Below are 13,050 nucleotides of genomic sequence, written 5' to 3'. Positions count from 1 at the left end.
CACCTTTGCCATTTACACACGTGGCAGTGATTTCTCAGGATCTTTCATGCCCCCAGTAATGGTGGTGAAAAATTGAAACTAAAACGAGGCATTCATGCAGGAAATAATGTCGATACATAGTGTTCAGAAAATGGAAAGGCTTCAAAGTCCGGGCAAAATTGTTAAAGGGTGGCTTTTCTCGCTAGCTTAGTTTTGTTTCCATGAGGTGGTTTTGACTGGGCCACTGTGAAAATGTTTGGTAATTAGTGGTTAACACTGATTTTGCGTTGGTCTGGTGGAGACAGTATCATAGTCGGCCCTACGGATTCTCTCATTGTTAGAAAGATGAAAGAGGTAGTTTGAAATAGGGAGGTGTGAAGTAACCTTGACTTGTAGGCTAAGTAAAATGTTTGTGAATGTCTGGAGACAGAAAGTCATTTGTGAAGCACTTCGTGGCTGCTCATTTGTCGGTTCTAAAGTCTTCAAAGGGGACATGCCCAAGTTGCACATCCCCACGGTTCTTATTGAGACATTCTCCATAGCCCAGGCTGGCCTCCAGCTCACCACCCTCTTACCTCAGCCTCTGAGTGCCGAGAGTAGAGGTGTACCTCGTGACTTCCTGTGCACAACTCCCATTTTTGAGCCCAGGAAGAAGCAAACTGGATAGGTTTAGGGTGACATCCTGGGATATGTGCAAAACCAGTCTCTAATGGCCTGCTTTGCTACATTTATTAGCGAGTTTATAGATGATGACACCTACAAATTCCTTTACCAAAGAGCAGGTCACTAGGAGGTATGTCCTTCATTTATCCCTGCCTTAGGTGCCCTATCCATAGAGTGGGTTTAAAATGTACTTACCTCAGGCATTGTTGTGAGGACTAAGAATCAACGTTTGGAAGCTGTGTAAATGACCTTGCATTGAGTAAGAACTTCATGAACTTCAGTAATTGTTACTAGCAAGTGAAAGTAGCACAGGCTAACCCTGGGTATTTGTCAGATGAGTTAGGAGAGAATTAGACAGTGGTGCCACAGTTAATCCTGCGTGGAGGGAAGGATGTGAACTGGATTGCCTAAGCAGAGATTAATCCCTGGGTGGTCCCATGGGAGACTGTTTATGTCTATAGGCCAGTTTCCCCTTTCCAAACATTCCTGCTTCTAGTCACACGAACACCTGCATTCACACGTTAACAGATTTCTCTCAGTTCCGTCTGCCGTCTCAGTTACATTCATATTTTTCTTTCCCCCGTTTGACCGTCTGATTCCCCCTTTCCCTTCATGAGCTTCGTACAATGCCATGTGGGGCTAGGTGTGCAGCCAGAACACATTGAAAAGTTGGGCGACTTTAGTCTGCTCGCTCAGGTCAGTATGTGTGGAGTCAGTTAGCACTAATGGCTCTGTTGATGTGATGGTTTGGCTTTATGGAGGAAAGCTAAAAAGTTGAGGACCTCCTAAAACTTAGCATGATAAACCCCAGTGCTATCATTTTCTTGTTTATGTTGGAGAGGATTGTGGTCGATTATTTTTGGAAAGCAACTACCAGTATGTGACATTTTGATTTTTGAAATCCCACTTTTAAAAAATAATCAGATAAGCAAACATTGTATCGGTCAGGTGGTTAAGTAAGTACTCTTGGCCAGTCAACATTCTTTGGCAAGCTCATTCCTGTTCCTCCTCAAAGCATAATTTGAACCATTTTTGATCCCAGGAAATATGCTTCAAATATGTCTTTAACCTTAAAGGTGAAATCATGTGCACACAAAAGTTCAAATGTAAAAATATGCATGAGGACAGGGACAGAATCAGGAGGGCAGAATGATTTCAGTGATTTTTGTTTTAGTCTTATAGGATTATTTCCCACTAGGCCTAAATACTAAGGTATTTTAGTTTATTGCTCCCTAAAGATACAAACCTGAGGACAGTTAGATGTCTGAATGGGTAAAGGTGCTTGCTGCCAAGCCTGGTGACCTGCACTGGATCCAGGGACACACGTCGTAGGAGGAGAGAAATGATTCCCAAAAGGTGTGCTCCGACCTCTTTATGTGAACGGTGTCAGACGTGCACACGCGTGTAAATAAAACACAAAGGCGCTGTGACAACAGGATATGATGAGGAGACCTGCTTTGGCTCCTCTCTCCTCCCTAATGTCCCTAGTCGGCCTGCTGGAGCCCTCCCAGCTCAGCCCCAGGCAGCTTCCTCTGCTCTACTCTGTTGTCTTGAGCTGGCTGTCCTCTGCCTTCCCCACCTGAGTGAGACAGGGTCTGTCCTGGAACTCGCTGTGTAGATCAGGCTGGTCTCAAACTCACAGAAACCTGCTTGCCTCTTTCTCAGGAGTGCTGGGAGTAAGGGCAAGTGCATTATGCTTCCTGTAAGTCCCCCACCCCATTGAGCATGAGCAGCCAGAGCAGCCACTACTCTAGTGAGCACGTGTTCTTGTGGGCTTGCTTTGTTGCTTTCCTTTCTCCATTCAACTCCTTTTGTGTGCACTGTAGAATCAGGATGGAGTTGGAGCTGTCTGCAGAGGTGAGGAACTCCAAGTCATTGTCCTCTGGAATTCCTTGAGTTATAGTGTGGAAATACTGCTACCTCTTACAGGTGCTTGTGAGCTATAAATGGCACAGTGTAAAGCAAAGGATTTGATCTGGGCCTTCTGGTAGTGGGAGTCACTTGGGACATAGTAGCTACTGTCATGCGTATGAAGATTGATTACTCTTTTTGCTTCGACTGTCCCTCCATCCCAGCTGCTCCTCCCCCTGCCAGCCCTCTGCCATCCTCACTGAAATGCACTTACCCTGTACCATTCCACTGCACCGCAGGGATTTTCTCCTGTAGAAGGTCCTATATCCTTAAACACTTAGAGTTTCTGCAGTATCAGAAAAAGTTTTAAATAATGTTTAAATGTTTGAAATACAAAATAATAAATATAATACAGTAATAGTAAAGTCTTGTGGGGGAGCAAAGTCTGATGCTAGGTTTTGTGAAACCTGAGGCATATATAATTAGAAAAGGATAGGCAGCTCACATCAGCCAAAAATTCCATCTCCAGAAGGATCTCTGTGGACACCTGCACTAGAAATGCAAGCTCACGGGCACACACACACAATTTAAAATTAAATGTAAATCTCTTTAAATGAATAAGGTTACAAATAAAAGTTAATTCATTAAATAAACATTTGTTTAGTATGCAAAAAAGTAAGGAGCTAGGATGGTAGCTGAGTTGATAAAAAGCGAGCGCGTTCCTAGCATGCACAAAGTCCTGAGTGTGATTCTCAGTGCCGCATAAGCCTGACATAGTGGCGGGTCCCTGTGATCTCAGCATGGGTCGTAGAGACAGGAAAACAAGAAGTTCAGGGTCGTCAAGACAGCCTGGGATGCATGGGACTGTTTGGAAAGGAGGCAGCATTTATTACCAGACATATAATCCCTTTTCTCTTAGCTATGTATTTTTAATTTCCTTTTCATGACAGTGGGAAAATAGAATTCATCTATTCTTCTAGAATAGCTGATAATTTTTTAGTGATAGAACATATGATTTCACATATAGATATATTTTATAGTTGTATACAAACAGCTTTGTGTTCCTGGGGTGGGTGCAGTGTGGAAAGATTTTATTATCTTTTTCACAATTACATTTAATAAGGAAGAAAAATATTCATCTAAGGCATATTTACATTTATAGTTCTATATTACTGTTACCTATTTTTCTGATAGGTAAGGATTTGTACTTTTTCTTCTGAGAACTGAACTCTGCCTAGAGTTTAACAAATCTACTGAAAATTTTCTCACAAATGAGCTTCCGGCTCCTTGTATTTCAGTTTTTTTTCTTTTCTATTATCCATGTACCTTCCATGCCAGATATTGGTGAACGCATTTGTGTTGTTTGCCTAGGGCCACCTAGGGTGTTCAGGAGTTCATCTCATTTGAATATACATAAATTAACTACGGGAAACTTAAATGTCCATTCACATTAATGGGTCTTTATCTGGCTCCCAGAAGTGCCAACTGCTCCTCCAGTCTACCTTCTCATAGGGAAGAATGGCACAGGCAGAGTTACACAGGAAAGATCCAACAATCATAAGTGATTACAATCAGAATAGTGTTTTGGTAAATTTTACAGAGACGTATGACCATAGGAACACTTTGCGTGGGGCCTCAGGGGCCCATGTGAGAGACCTAGAGACCTGAGCCAGACCACTTGTTTATCAACTTTTATTGGGGTAGTTTTATACTCCGTGTTTGATGCCAAGTAAACCAGCAGTGTGTGGCGTGCAGGTTCTAAGTGCATTTTCCTCAGCCATTTGTTTGAGAAGGAGGAAGTAATGTTGGAAATAAACTTACAAAGCTTTACTAAATATTTTGTTTATTTTACTAAAGTCAAATTTTCTTCAGTAGTAGTTAATATGGAGAGTAGACCACAATATCAAAATTAATTCCAGTGTTACAAGTTTTTATGTTTTTTTTTTTTTTTTTGATTTTGGTTTTTTGAAACAAGTAGGCCTGACTGCCCTGGAACTCACTCTGTAGCCCAGGTTGGCCTCGAACTCAAGGATCTGCCTGCTTCTGCCTTCCAAGTGCTGGCATTAAAGACAGGCACCACTATGCTCAACTAAAAGTATTTACTAATTAAACTGTTTTAGGAAAACAAGAACAACTGTAACTCTTAGACAAGACACAGCATTTTTGCCTTCTCTGGAAGCTGTGATTTCAAAGGTAATATACATCCATTACTGTAAACAGTTGGGAAAGAATTTTACATTGGAAAGACAAGTAAAAATTGGTCCTTTACTCTTTCCCAGTGAGACCCACCATAAACATGTTTGGGCTTGTTTTTAAAGGAGTACAGGTTTATTTTGGCTTACGGTTTAAAACGTGATAATGGAGCTTAGTTTCTGGGAGTGCACACTCCATCCCAGCCCTCCACTCATTAGTTAGAACATCTGGATGTGCGTGTGATGCAGCTGTGGAAGACTCTGACAAGCAAAAGGTAATGGGCAGTGGAGATGAAGGCCACCTCAATAGAGAGCTGCCTGTTTTTCTTCACCATTCCCTGATCTGCCATCAGAATGTTCAGAACCTGGAGGTGGGCTCCAGCAGAGAGTTGGGAAGTCCACTATTTTCCTCTCTGCTTCTCAGTCATTTCTCTAGCAGTTGCTTCTTTCCTCTCTTCCCTCTTGGAGCTCCATTCCGGGCAAAGTACAATTTGTGGGCAAACAGCACTGCTAAAACCCCAAATTTCTGGCTAAAGGACTGAAAAGAGAGCAAAGTATACCAGAGAGGTCCCAGAAAGAAAGTTGCCCCTTAACGTTTTTGGACTTAGAGGCTCAACTCTGAGCATATGTGAGTCAGAAACTGAGAACTAGGGTCTGGAGAGATGATTCATCAGATAAGAGCACTGGCTGTTTTTCCAGAGTACCTGTTTTTAATTCCCCAAACCCACATGCTAGTTCACAACCAGTTCCAAGGGACCCTATGCTTTCTCCTGGCCTCTGCATCAGGGTGAGTGGCACACAGGGTAAGTAGGGTTTTACTGGGGAATATAAGGGTTCTGAAATGGAATTTCACCGACAATATTCCACAGAAGACTGGATGGGTCTGGCAGCCTGAATCCAGTCAGGCCGGTGTCTGCTCATCAGAAATACCAGTATGCTACATAGGACTAAAATAAGATTCCGACAGCAGAGTGTTTTAAAAGTCTAGGATATAATCCAAAGATACTTATATATGAAAACCCAAGGAAATGCTCACAGACTAAAACTGCAGTGAAAATATTGAACTGGTCTGAGAACTTTGTGATTGTGAGTGTGCTGGCTAGTCATATGTCAGCTTGCTACACAAAGTCCAATTATCTGAAAGGAGGGAACCTCAGTTGAGAAAATGCCCCAGAAAGATCTGGCTGTAAGGCATTTTCTTAATTATTGATTGGTGGGTAAATGCCCAACCCATTGTGGGTGTGTCCATCCCTGGGCTGGTGGTCCAGAGTTCTGTAAGAAAGCAAGTTGAGCAAGCAGGGGAAGCAATAAGCAGCACTCTTCCATGGCCTCTGCATCAGTTCCTGCCTCCAGATTCCTGCCTTCTTTGAGTTCCTGTCCTGACTTCCTTCAGTGATGAGCCATACTGTGTAAGTGCAAGCCAAATAAACCTCCGCAACTTGCTTTTTGGTCATGGTGTTTCATCTCAGCAGTAAAACCCTAAGACTGGCAGGATTGTGGCCTCTGTGGCCATTAATTTTTAGTGTTCATTCTGGAAATGTGATACATAAACAGGACACTTTGCATATATAATTAAGGGTACTAATCAGCTAACATTGAAATAATGAGGCTGGCCTGGATTTCTGTGGTCCACTCATGTGATTGGAGTTCTGTGGGGATCTCTTTCAGCTGATACCAGAAGAGAGAGTTAGAGAGGTTAGAACATGTGTTTTCAATATATTCTTCCTGCCTTAGAAGGAGCCAGGAGCCAGGAGCCAAGAATGCAGGTAGCTTCTTGTTATCCTTGGCGGTTACATCTGGACCTATGGTACTTACCTAGTGCTTATGAGGCCACCACAAAAAGATTTTTTTCAGTTTCAGAATTTTGTTTTACATATAGTTAGAACATCTAGCAATTGTCTGAAGCCTCCAGTGAAGGAAATTATAAATTTAGTTAATGTTCAGATACTTAAACAACTGGGGAGTGAAAGTAAAGCTGTAAGGTGGATAACTATTGGTTGTGTCCAGAGGCATGTCTTTGGACCCGGTGGCTGGTTCATTCCGTGCTGTTTGTGTGAAGGGTCTTTATTCTTTTTTTTTTTCTTGAGACAGGGTTTCTTTGTAGCCTTGGAGCCTGAAACTAGCTCTTATAGACCAGGCTGGCCTCAAACTTACAGAGATCAACCTGCCTCTGCCACCTGAGTGTTGGCTGGGATTAGAGGCGTGCGCCACCATTGCCCGGCCAAAGGCTTTATTCTATAGCTAGTGCTAGACATGCCTCGCTCAGAAGACTGATCACAGAGCTTCACGGGGCTTATTTTATTTTTGGCTATAAGTACTATAAACTAGTTGGCACATCAGCTTTCAGGTTTTGCTCCATTGAGAAGCTTACAACAGAGTTGGGACTGGATCTGTGTGTAATAGTTCTAAATTTTCCATCTGCTGTCCTCATTTCAGCAAATGCCTGCCTCAGTGTGTGTATACCGTGGGTGTGCACACACGTGTATGGATATATGTTGACGTCAGGTGTCATCTTCAGTGACTTTTTAGAAAGTCTCTTACTAAATGTGGATCGTATATTTGAATATTAGTTCCCAGTTGGTGGACTGTTTGCAAAGGATTCCGAAGTATGTACCAACTTTTTGGAAGAGATATTCCACTTGGGGTGGGTTTGAGGTTTCAACAGACTCCTGCCAGTCCCAGTGTGTCTTGTTCTTTCTACTTCCAAACATTGGGTCAAGATATGATAAGCTCTTGGCTGTTCCTGTCCCAGTGCCTTTGTTTTGCCATCATGGACTCTAACCCTCTGAAACCATAGGCCCCAAAGTCTTTTATAAGTTGCCTTGGACATGGTATTTTATCACAGCAATTTTTTTTTAAGTGGCTAAGAGACTAAATTCAGTGCTTACAAATTGAGACTGCTGGGCCAGCAGACACCCAGGAGCTGCCTGTCTCAGCCTACCCAGCACTGGGATTGCAGGCACACTTGGTTTGTGTGAGTTCTGGTGTAGCAAGCTTCCTTGTTCGACTGTCTTGGACCGCAAGCCTGCAAATAACAACTCAGAGACTTCTTATTAATTATGAAAGCTTGGCCTTAGCTTAGGCTTGTCTCAACCAGCTCTTATAACTTAAACTAACCTATTTATGTTAATCTGCATTCTGCCACATGGTGTTAACTTTGTCTATACTGCTCATCCTGCTTCCTCCACATTTGGCTGGCAACTCCGCCTTTTTTCTTCTATCCCCAGAAGTCCTGCCTGACTTCTCTGTCCTTGGAAGACCTGCTTAACCTCTTCCCACCTAGCTATTGGCCATTCGGTTCTTTATTACAGCAATCACAGCAACACATCTTCACACAGTGTGCAAATATCTCACAATACTCTGGGGATCCATGCTCAAGTCTTTAAGCCTTGTACAGCACACACTTTACAACTGAGCCGTCTTCCCAGCTCTTCTGTGGCCTTTAAAGCCTTAACAGTCACCGGCATCAAGATCTCTTGGCTGATCTTGCTGAGGATGGCAGGACCAGTGTTTGCAAGGGTCACGTTTGTGCAGAGGACGACTCCAGGTCTGGTTTCTGTGGTGCTGTGGCCACGTCAGCTACCAACCGGCAGTGCAACTGTGTCTGGAGCAGTGGTGTATGTTTATCCAGTGAGACTCCTGGGAAGGGTGTGGATGTTCGCTCACACCTGCCCATCTGCCTAGCTAGCTGTTTTTCTTCGGGTCTTTGAACCTTGCCCTGTAATATAAAACCAACATTGTTTTTCAGCTTCTGCGTATTGATTAACTTGCTTACTTATTATCTTTTTTTAGTCAGTTGTGCTTAGAGAATGAGGGACCCATCTCTTGCTGCTATGCTGCAGGGGTGTAGCCCAAGATTGGAGGACTGGGTAGGAGTCCATTTATCATCAGCTATGAAAGCTGACTCACGGGTCGGTAAGATGGCTTAGCCAGTAAAAGCATTTGCTGCCAAACCTAATGTCCTGAGTTTCCATCCTTGGGACTCACATGGAAGAATGAGAGAACCAACTCCCACAAGTAATCCTATGACCTCAACATACATGATGTGGCACAGATGTGCCCATACACATATACACAAACATAAATGTTTTTGTTTTTTAAGTTCTTAACATTGAGTAAATTTTAGACCTGTAAGACAGATTTCATGAAAATGAAAGTATGATATTCTGTCTCTTTGGTTAGTCAATAAAGAATTTTGACTCTGAAGTCTCCCACAAGACCCAGGGTTCCAAGGAAAGCAGATGTTCACTGCCCAGCAGAATTCTAGCTAATTCCCTTACTGTGGACAGTAGACTGTGCCTTTGTTCAGGAAGAGCAAGAATCTTGGTAACCAGATCAAGGCTCAAAGCAGACTCTGGTTAAGTGTTCTGTGGCACTCTGTCTGTCTCTCTGTCTATGCAGTTTTAGTGCAGAGCTTTTGCATACCCGTTCCATCCTATACATCCCCCCACTGTCAGCAGCCCTTTCCAGAGCAGACATCTGTTACATCACCACCATCCCCAAAGCCTTTGCCAACTTTTAAGCTGAATTTTCCAACTCTAGGAAATGACACGTCACAGGGTTTTTTAAATTATTATTTTTAAATGGGAACATACCGAAGCAACCAGATTTGTAGTGAATGGTACAAAATGATGGAAATTGTATCCAGCTACCAGAGATATTTTTAGGAATGCAGACTACAAAGCATTCCATTCACATGGAAAAAAAGATGAGAAAATTCCTTGAGTTCTGGTTCTTTGCACTGCCTTTCTGTGGACATCTTGGGGGTGGTGCTCCAGCAGATACCACGACAGGGCAGAAGTGGACCATAGGCTCCCGGAACTGTGTTTCTATCCTAAGCTTCTTAATATTTATTTATAAGCACACAAAACAAAATAAAGTTCATTCCTGTTAGGTCATATCTTACATAAGGCAGATTCAGGGCATACTCCCCTCCTTCAAATTTTCCTCCTGTCAGATGAAAACAAACGATACTGAGTGAAGCACCCTGTGCTTCTGCAGTAAGAGTCCAGCGGTCTTCTGTTCCCGAAGCAGCTGAGAGAGCAGAGAGAAAGGCTGCCCGGCATTCCCTCACTGCCGTTGTCTATCAGTGTTCTATCAAGTTCTTTTCATCTCTCCTGAACTTGGTGATACACCGAGGCTTCCAGTCTTAACCTTAAGACTGCGTCTCAAGCAGGGACTTAGCACAAGTGCTTGTTAAGTGAGTGGTTGACACACACTACTCACCGTTGCGGAACAGCAAACAGGTTTGTCTGTGAATTTGCAGCAGAGCGCCTCCAGGGTCATTTCTTTTCCAAACCAGTGTGAATAAGAGTGTGTTAGGACTCTGGGTCTCAGCTGTAGCTCTGTGAATGACTCTCTTTGAACCAGATGAAAAGAAAGACAAAGGTCACGGCTTAGAAGGTGTGTAAGCTTGCAGAGGTTTCCCTGGTAAGCTGTGTAGTTCAGGAGAGCTTTGATATCCCTCTAGTTCTTCTGTTTCTTTTGTTCTTATGGCCAATGAGCTAATTAATGTTAAATGAAAAGTTACAGCTATGGTTACAGTTAAATTGTTTTAAATATATTTTGCTAAATATAGACATACAGTGTGAACATATGACTTAATTTTGTAGGTTTTTATTTTTTAAAAAAAAGATTTGTTTTGTATGTGTGTGCATTTGGACTTCAGAGGCCAGAAGAGTATCAGATTCCCTGGAACTAGAGCTGTGGGTGGCTGTTAGCCTCTTGATGTGAGTGCTAGGAACTCAACCCAGGTTTTCTGCAAGAATAGCAAGTGCTCTTAACTGCTGAATCATCTCTCTAGCTTCATCTGTTTTGTTTCTGAGTGTTTAAGAGTATTTGTTCTTGCGGAGGACCTGGGTTTGATTACCAGCACCTACATGACAGCTCACAACTGTCCATAACTTGTTTCAGGGAACCTTGTTTGAGGATCCTCTGACCTCCAGACATCAGGCATGCATGTGGCACATAGACATACATGCAAGCAAAACACTCACATACAAAAAAAAGTAAATCTTTTTTTTTTAAAAAAAAAAAAAAGGCGGGCGGTGGTGGCACACGCCTTTAATCCCAGCACTTGGGAGGCAGAGGCAGGCGGATCTCTGTGAGTTCGAGACCAGCCTGGTCTACAAGACCTAGTTCCAGGACAGGCTCCAAAACCACAGAGAAACCCTATCTCGAAAAAAACCAAAAAAAAAAAAAAAAGGTGGGGGGGGGAGGAAGGCAGGCAAGCTTACTGCTCTTGCATGAGGACTGAGGACCCAGGTTCAGCTCCCAACACCCACATGATGTTCACAACCACCTGTAACTTCAGTACCAGAGGATCCAATGCTTTCTTTCCACCTTACAGGCTCCTATAGGCATGCGGCACACACAGAAATAAATAAATAAATATTTTTTGAAAAAGGATCACTTCAGTTCCCAGCACCCATTTGGTGGCTCACGACTGTCCATAATTCAAGTTCCAGGAGATCTGATGCTTTTTTATGGCCTCCTCAGGCACTGCATTCATGAGGTGCTCAGACATACATGCAGGTAAAACACCTATACACATAAAAAATAAAAATAAAAGGGACTGGACTAAAGAGATTGCCCACTGGTTAAGAGCTTTAGTTAAAGCTGATCTTGAACTTTTGACCACCTGCCTCAGCCTCCTAAATGCATGTGTATGCTACCACTCTGTGTGGCTTAATGCTTTATAAAGTGAATTCTGTCTGCCCTAGGAGTTACCCTGTGACCCATTTAAGTAAGAGAGGGACTCTTATTCTGAGTATACTAGCAATAACTTCCCTTGCATTTTCTTTTTAATGTTGTTTTTTTCCAACACAGTGTATACTTCTAGGCCCTGTGATTATCTTTGTTCATTTTCTTAGCATTGCATGGTTGGATGCAACCTTCTAACAACAAATACAAGCTGGGTAATAGTGGCACACACCTTTAATCCCAGCATCAGGAGGCAGAAGTAGATGGATCTCTGTGAGTTCGAGTCCAGCCTGACCTACAGAGTGGATTCCAGTACAATCAAGGCTACACAGAAACCCTATTTTGAAAAACAAATACAACAGAAAACCTGAGCAATTTTTCCCTTTTAATATAGAAGCTGAGCCCAGTGTCGGGTACCTATTGCTCAACCTGTGAGAGTCAAGAGGAGGATTGAGTCAGGGAATATAATAAATAAAATCCTGTCTCTAAATTGATACATATGAAAATACAAGTGATAATTACATAGTAAGATAAATTCAGTAAATAGCCTCTAAAAATGTATTTTGACTTTATGTATTTTCAGAGTTGTAGCCTTCCTTCAGGGAAGACTGGCTTTGATGAGCAGAGTGAAACACATTCATTGTTTCAGGAGAACTAACTTAAGTTCATCAGTTTTCCCATCACTAACAAAACACCTGAGCCAACAACTCCAGGGAAGAGGGCTTTATCTGAATCAGTCTCAGGTTTTAGTCCACAGTCACTTCCTCTTTGCTTCTGAGTCCATTTGTAGTGAAACAACTGCATGGCAGAGAGCACGTGGTGGAGTAAAGTGGCCCTAAGGCAATAACGCCACCCAGTTATGAACCTGGCAGTGGGTTAATCCACCGTAGGGCTAGAGCACTCATAATTCAGTCACTTCTCAAAAGCCCATCAGATGGTAGCCAGGCCTTTAACATTGGGACCTTTGGGAACAGTTCATGCTCAGACTTGAGCAGAACGCTGTATGATTCCAGTATTTTATAAATGTAAACAGACGAAGAGCATAGAGGCCACTGTTTCGTACCCTAAAGATAGGAAGTCTCCATTTACAGTCTCTTTTGCATTAAAATTTTGTGAAAGTGAAGTGAAAACGTCCGTGAGTGTAGTTCTCGAAGCTTCATAGACGCGTGTTAATATTAACAGTGGGCACTCTTAAGTACTGGTCTGCTGTGGTCGGTCTTCAGTCTTACGCACGACAGTCTATACAGTATACTGCTTGATGAGACAGTGCAATGTCTTTAATGACACTTAGCTAGCAGACAGAGTGAGAATCTAGCCCCTGCATTCAGGGGCATACAGACTAGAGAGTGGGTCACAGCTACCTGAGTGTCACATGTAAGTAGTTGGATTATTCATTGGTCTGAACCACTTTATACAGGAATTGAGGTGGAAAACTAACTTGGTACAATTATGTACCACTTCATCATTTTGCTCTCTCTCATTATACTTGTTTTTTAGAACATTTGTGTGCAATATGTGTGGGTGCACATATGTGGTACATTTGTGGAGGCCAGAGAACAGTTTTCTGCAGTCAGTTCTGTCCTTCCACCATGTGAGCCCTGGGGTAGAGCCCTGGGGTAGAGCCCAGGTCATTGGGCTTGGCGAAGTGTCTTTACTTGCTGAG

The 13,050-nt window shown here is 42.8% G+C and overlaps 1 protein-coding gene across 1 annotated transcript in view; it reads left to right on the top strand.

Annotated features, from left to right (window-relative positions):
* The window catches only part of Farp2 (FERM, ARH/RhoGEF and pleckstrin domain protein 2), a 114,067-nt gene that overhangs the window by 835 nt on the left and 100,182 nt on the right, over positions 1-13,050 (top strand). The gene's annotated exons all lie outside the window — the stretch shown is intronic.

Source organism: Microtus pennsylvanicus, chromosome 17 (assembly GCF_037038515.1).
Source record: "Microtus pennsylvanicus isolate mMicPen1 chromosome 17, mMicPen1.hap1, whole genome shotgun sequence".
NCBI classification, from domain to species: domain Eukaryota; kingdom Metazoa; phylum Chordata; class Mammalia; order Rodentia; family Cricetidae; genus Microtus; species Microtus pennsylvanicus.
Note: the sequence above shows the minus strand (reverse complement) of the source record. Positions and strands in the feature narration are given on the sequence as shown.